Genomic DNA, 8,013 nt, shown 5'->3' on the forward strand with positions numbered 1-8,013 from the left:
TTTTGCAATATACATTCATTACAAATTCTCTATGTTGTTTAAGTTACTTGTATATGTATTGCTATTTAAACCAGTTTGTGCATTAGATAGTTGCCTAGAATTACATTTTCTTTTGTTAGGCAAATTTATATTTTGGGTTTAAAGTGGGACAAACGAATTATAGATAATCATGTAAGTAAAATTTGTTTTGCAAGAACAGCAGTGACTAAAACTGTTATAAAAATGTAAAAAAAAAAAAGTAAATTATTTTTTACCTTAACTAAACAATACTCGGTTATATCAGTCATAAATACTTATTGCTAATAAAGCTAAGTGCAGGATTCCATTAGAGGTATGAGATTGTGTTACTGATCAAATATAAAACTTATCACTAACATATTAACATTATTCTTGGATATTTGCTGTAGGATGTTGGACATATAATTCTGAGTTTCCCTATCATTGTCTAGCATAATATCTTTTAGGTGCTTGGTTCTGGCAGCCTTGTAATAACTAGTCCATTTTTCATTTAATTCCTTTAGTGTGTCACTTGTTAAAACTGCATTATACTGTGATATAGAAATAAATATCGGAACAGTAACTGTGATCCATTCTTACTGGAAAAAGGTCAGGTCTCAAGGACTTTAAACAGGTAGTTCACCTTTAACCGTTTATCTTTTCGTGTGTTATAACGTTTTATTCCTAGCAGATTTGCATTTGGGCTTTATTATTAACTAATTTTAATAGAGGCCTTCTGCCTCTTTGCAGCTTTCAAATAGTGAACACTGTCCCCAGCAGTGAAACAATTATTGCTCTGTGAAGCTACCTTTTATTCTATATTACTTATTCTTATTTTCAGACCCTCTCCTATTCATAATTTATTCTCTTTTTTTTAATCAACTGTCTGGTTTATAGGGTAAATGAGATCCTAGCAACTAGATAGCTGCTGGAGAGTTGCTTAACAAAAAGCTAAAGAACCTAGAAACTGCAAAAAAGATAAATTGCAAATTGTCTCTGTATATTAATATCTACATAATCCTAAAGGTTAATATAAAGGTAAACTACCAGTTTAAATAAACAAAAAACCCTAAAACCTCTATACCAGGTATAAAATGACTGAAGTAGGGACCGCAAAGCTTTCATTTTATAATCTACTTCTACCAGTAAAAGTATCACCTACCCTATATTTTCTACTTCAGCTCTAAAAAAAATCGTGACCTTCTGTGACAACTTTGAAGGCCTGAATCCTTACTATTACAGAACTGCTGGACCTTTTAGACCAGTGCTGTGAGTTAAGGATATAAAATATGGTATTTCAAGCTATATTAATTGTTAAGGTTTAGTCCTTTATTTAAGGCTTTAGGGCATAAAGTGGGTCAATTTATCAGTCTTAGATATTCTGTAATGAAGTTGCTGTTCCACTTTGTCTTTACAGTAGTCCTATCTACAACTTATATTGCTTAACTTGTTTGGGTTTTAGCTCCCCAGATATGATTGCTAAGAATTTGTGAATCCCTTAGATTAGCCTTTAATTAAAAAGGTATATGCTTAATATTGTGTGTTTAGTATATACTTAAGTCTTATCATATAAATTGTTCTAGCAAAATAGCAATGTGCAAGTGAAAGGGGACCTGTCATCAAGATATAAAAGCTGTACAATAAAAGTTTTCAAATAAAAGCCAATTTCTTTTTTAATTTAAGCATTTATATATGTTATAAACTTGTTTAGACATTTCAGCTGCCAATCATGTATTGCCTGCTCCTCCTCTATGCCTTAGGCATAGAGACAGGGCAGTCAATTACTTTTACTGACCATTCTTCCATTTCTAGATGTCCCTGTGCTGCCCACGTTCTTCTGCCTTTTTACCATCTAATTGTGAAACCAATGGCATGGGCATCAGGTGCCTAAAGAAGATTTTGCTATGATGCAAACGATGTCCATAAAATGGCACCTGCCTGCTTGCTGTGATTATTAATTCCAAGACTTAAAGAAACAACATTGAAATCATTTATATAGTTTATGTGAAGTTTATTTTCTTTGACTATCATCATAAAATAGGATTTGGAATATTTTTTTTAGGGTGACAGTTCCCCTTAAAAGGTAGCCATAAACTGGCTGGTCTACCCTATGCTCTGTGATCTAATGGGGCCAGGGGTCCACACATGGTATGGCTTCCTTTCTGTTGTTCTGCAGCTCCTTTTCACCTCCTTATCGGCCAATGCACCATGCACTGGATGATATGGTGCATCAGCAGATATACTTTTTACACCTGATTCCTGAACTGACCATTATTCATACATCCACAGATAATCAAAATTTTCTCTCTGGAACATTAATTTTTATATGAACTTTTAAAGTGACAAGTTATTTATTACATCAAATTTCCAGAAAATGTCCTAATTACAGTTTAGCATGTAATTCTAATATGTATTTAGGTAGGTGTGCGTATTACTATTTACACCAAACCAATTAAAATATGGTTTTAGAAAGAAAAAATATATTAGGGTAAAAACACCAACTTATTTCAAGAGGAAATAGACTGGCACTTAGTAGTAACTAATTTGAAAGACATAGAAAAGATCTTTAAATGTACTCATGTTAATTTAAAAAAAATGAGGAGACCCAATTAATTGGAGTTCATAAAAGGACCCAGTTTTTATACACAGGCAAAAAATTATTTTAATTAATTTGAATGTTAATTCGTTTTATAAAAAGCTTCACACTCCTGCTTTCAATAGTTTTTCTGGCCATATTTGTGTTGGGACAACCTTCTTTCAAAAGTCTGACCCTGTATGTTAAAAGACACATTTCTGAAAATTGGTTTGTGTGTCTTATTTCAGAAAATGTAATCAAAATGTGAATTGTTTTAGAAATTTTTTAATTTTATGAGAAAATTTACATATATCTTTTCATTATGGTTCCCATTTAACTGATTACTTACGTTTAGGCACTAAGGCGGAAGCTATATCAAAGACTGAGAGAATGCTTTAGCTTAAAGGGGACCCGTCACCCAAAAAAATTATTCAAAATCCTATTTTATCACATTAGTCAAGCAATAAATAAACTTTAATTACACTATATAAATTATTTAAATCATGTTTCCTTCAGTCTGGGATTTCAAAATTATAGCAAGCAGGCAGCAGCCATTTTGTGCACTTTGTTATTTAGGCAAGCCTTTCGTCATCTCAGAGTCTTGTTTGTGCACCAGAATGGGGGACCTGATGTCCATCCCCATGCCCTGGCTACACAATTAAATGGTTAAGAGAACGGGGGAATATGTGGATTATCACACGAAAACCAGCAGCAAACAACCCGAAACGTTTGACAACGTTGTTTCAATTGTTAAAGAAACCTTCTGCCATTGAATTTTACATGACTTTGGGGGTTATGTAATAAAAGGCACTACGTTTGCCCAGGAGCAGTAACCCATAGCAACCAATCAGCAGGTAGCATTTACTGGTCACTACTTAAAAGTAAACATTGTATTGGTTGCTATGGGTTACTGCTCCTGGCCAAATTAGTGCCTTTAATTACATAACCCCCTGGTTTTTTTCCTCTAAAAATTGGATTTTTTTCCCCTTTAAAACTCAACCAGAAAGGCTTCATAAATAGGCCCCTCAGTATGTTATCCACAAAATCTAATACAGGATCTCTGACAAAAATGTATGGGAGCATGAATAAAGCCCCTGCACTCAAAGTCTCTTAAAAACATTGTCATCTTGCCAATGACAAAAAAAAATTGTTCTGCACTTCGATTTCTGGATTTTCTTATAACTGTGACACTGACATGTTGTTGTTAACATCACATTTTTAGATTGTTTTGGTACTCCTCATAATAAGGAATAACTCTACAGTTAAAACTGTTAGAAAAGTATCTGCACTTTGTGACTCGGGAAATTTGCAAAATATTTATTGATGTATTGAACCTCCCCCCCAAGATAGAGCACAAATGTTTCCAGTCTTTTACCCTATAATAAAAAAATGTATCCACTTTTAGAACTCTCTGTGGTTGCACTTTGTATTTAATATGTCTATTAATCTGTTTAATATGCCTATGGGCTTTCTTTTGAAAAAATTTTTTATCAGTGTGCCTTAAGTTGTGAAAACTGTTGTTGCAAATATTGTGAATAAATATAAAACTGCAGTGACCAATGTGAATGTTTGTATGTAGTCATGTGGTCCATAATGATGGGTGCAGTGCAGTCCAGATTTCAATATGAAGTGAACCCTTTTTGGGAGATTTTAGGAATAAATAATATAACATTAATATACTATACCGGCATGGGAAAACTGCAGCCCTATAGCTATAGATGTTATTTTGCGATGTCTAAAACTCATAGTACAGTTCAACAATCTGTAGGGCTGTCTATTAGTCTGAGCCCTACAAGTCTATCCCTTACAGTGGATTGCCCATTTAGGGGTTTATGTTTGAAGCTGTAGATTGAGAAGCAACACCTTCCCTTGCTTCCATGTGGTAAAAATTAATTCTGAACTGCACACAGATGCAAAATATATTTTAAAAAAAAAAGGCTTATGCTGATTAGGGCTTGTGCTGAGCAGCTCTCATGTTTGGTGCTTGCAATAAGAAAACAACAAAAGGGAGAGGGAGGATGTTGTATACTGGTATTCTAATTATCTATCTCCCAGGGACTAATCATGGAGTAGGTTCAGTTCCAATGTTTGCCCTGTTTCGCTCAAGAAATATTACATTTTTTTCGCTCAAGAAATATTACATCAGACCCCTAAGCTTAGCTTCTCAACAGCTGCTCAAAGCACACTGAGCATGTGTGTGTCACATACACTCCTAACATAATCCAAGATGGGAAACTCCTGAGGCAATTTTGAAGGCCTGAATCATTACTGCTATAGAGATGCTGAACCTTTAAGTTAGCATATAAAATGACATGCCTAGCAATATTAATTTTTAGGGTTTCCTTCTCCTTTGAGGGCAGTACGGCAATCAGCCCCCTACCCACAGGAAAACATTGAAATTGCCTGACAAGTGGTTTTGATTTCAGTGTTAATTCAAAGTTCTTTCTGGATGGTTTCAGTCACTTTGTACAGCATTCTTAGACTACTTAAAAACACAGTGCTCAAAGTGAGCATTAACCCCCCCCCCCCCATCTGCCATTAAAAGGGGATCTAATTCTAACATAATGTACAGGATCATTATCACCCTAACGACATTTGGTTAATTGAGATTTCAGTCTGACTGACATTAGGCCTGGGTGAATAGATATCAGCACAGGGATACTATATTTGTTTGTTGCTCTATTGGGTTTACTAAAATAATCAATTTATTATTATATAATAATTATTTGTTTCTTACAACTATACAGCTAAAAGGCTTGGTGTGAGTAAGCTCCAAGCACCCCTAACCTTACTCTACTGTTCAGACAGGCCAGTCCACAATATTCAAGAAGACAATGTTTTGTTTTGTTTTTCTTTGGCTCAGAAGAAGCCAATTGGGACATGTTTATCACTACTACAATGTAGCACTGGGGTCCTAACAGGTTTTCCTAGGACGTACTGTGTGTAAATGCAATTGTAAGCTCCGCTGGGGCAGAGACATAATTTTTGTATAGCACTGCAAAATGTTGGCACTACAGTAGAACTAACCATTTGCATTTTTCAGGGGACCAAGAAAAAGTGTGTAAAATTAAGGAAAAATTTTAAAGCAACTTATTCTTCAAGTACTCAAAGAATATAAGCACGAGTCAAATCTATTTTGAAATAAACTATTTACTGTGTTTATGACAAGAGTTAAACATTGAAGAATTAATGTTACACTATGGGGCAGGGAGCATGTGAAGACCTTTGACAGTCACATGCACGACCTAAAATAGTAAGTGATCTGTGCATGACTGTATGAGTTGCAGACAAATTAGACTTGACAATTTACAGACAAAAGCATGGTAAAATGTGCATCTGGTTAGTTAAACCTCTTAATTTCAATAACATTCACAGAGGACAAACAGCCCTTTTAGGGAAAAAATCCAGGAAAATGTAAAATCAGGGAAAAGTACCCATTGAAATGCATTATACAGTAAATTGGTGGGACCCCAAAAAACTGTGTAAAATGTGGCAAAAATGTAAATCTGGGAATGTATTTGGAACAAGCTATTATTGTTTTAAAAATTACTATTATGTGGAACAAGCTTAATTTAATGATTGTTACACAGAAACAGCAGCATGCATTTCATAACTGTTGGGTCTGTTGGTTTTCTATTACTCTACTACACCTGCTAGTAAATTATTTGCCATGTAGAAATATAATTTCTACCACAAACAGTGATTGATCAGGTTAGTGATGTCGGACTGCTATTATTCTGAACACAACTGTACTTAAGTTTGAGTTGGTTTGAGACCTGACCAGTGGCAGTGAAGTATACCAGATTATTTATCTTTATAATCTTAAATAAAAAATAAAGTATATTGAAACGTGGATTTTTTATAGAAAATCTAATATAATCCCTTAACTTTATGGAATAACTTTACAGTTTATACCTTCACATGTTGATGTTTATGGCCATAAGATAAAGTAGATGTGTAAGAAACCCTTCTTAATAAGTAGTTTTGTCCCTTATGCTCATGGTACATCTAGGGGCAAATTCACTAAAGCACGAAGCGGCTAACGCTAGCGCAAATTCGCTAGCGAAGTGGACCTACTCTACTGCTACTTCGCACTCTTACGCCAGACGAAGTTGCGCTATGGCGAATGGGACGTAACTAAGCTAATTCACTAACTTGCGCATTTTACTGAATGTTACCTCTTGCGTCAGACCACCTGAGACCAGGCAAAGTGCAAGAGTAGATCGGGATTGCTTCAAAAAAAGTTGAAATTTTTTTCTAAGTCCCAAAAAACGCTGGCGTCTTTTCCTTTTTTAAGGGTGATAGGCTGAAAAAAATCGTAAATTTTTTTGGGGGTACCCTCTTTCCCCCCTACATTTCCTAACATATGGCACCTTAACTATACAGTGGGCACATGTATAGGGCAAAATAACAACTCTATTTTATGAAGCTTTCCCAGCTTGTGTAGTGTAATGTATTTGGTGCTACATATACGTCCATTGTACTTTAACTTGGCGCCGTATGCAAATTAGGCATCTCTAGCATAACTTCGCTTTGCTTGAAGAATTAACACTAGCGCAACTTCGCTACCGTTCACCTCCCTAAGCGCAACTTTGTATTTTAGTGAATTTGTATAGCGCTGGCGAAACTACACCTGGCGAAGTGCGGCGGAGTGTGGCGAAGCTGTCGCCGGCGCAACTTCGGATCTTAGTGAATTTGCCCCGTAGAGTTTCCAAACACCTCGTACCTCCCACCTTCATCCATCCAGACAATGACAAGAATGAAAAATCTGCTGGCACAGTTTCCATTGATTCCAGTAGGTATGGTAGGTATTCAACATATCTCATCTGGCTAACATATAACAGTGGGGAAAGGATATGTGTGCCATTAAAGGAGAAGGAAACCCCCAGGGCGCTAAACCCCTCCCCCCTCCCCTGTGCTGCCCCCTCTCCCTCCTCCCCCCTGGCCTACCTGTCCCCCTGGGCAAATGCCCCTAACTTTTTACTCACCCCTCTGCGCAGGTCCTGTCCACGGAGTACGCAGTCGCCATCTTCTCCCACGCGCGTCTTCTTCCTGCTCTGATCGGCGTTTTCTGGCGCATGTGCAGTAGGAACAGGTACCGGTACGGCTCTACTGCGCATGCGCCGAATGTCACGAAGTGAAATCGGAAAACTTCGTGACATTCGGCGCATGCGCAGTAGAGCCGTACCGGTACCTGTTCCTACTGCGCATGCGCCAGAAAACGCCGATCAGAGCAGGAAGAAGACGCGCGTGGGAGAAGATGGCGACTGCGTACTCCGTGGACAGGACCTGCGCAGAGGGGTGAGTAAAAAGTTAGGGGCATTTGCCCAGGGGGACAGGTAGGCCAGGGGGGAGGAGGGAGGGGGGGCAGCACAGGGGAGGGGGGGAGGGGTTTAGCGCCCTGGGGGTTTCCTTCTCCTTTAAACTCATTATAAAAAGAT

This window comes from Xenopus laevis, chromosome 1S (assembly GCF_017654675.1).
Source record: "Xenopus laevis strain J_2021 chromosome 1S, Xenopus_laevis_v10.1, whole genome shotgun sequence".
Classification (NCBI taxonomy): Eukaryota; Metazoa; Chordata; class Amphibia; order Anura; family Pipidae; genus Xenopus; species Xenopus laevis.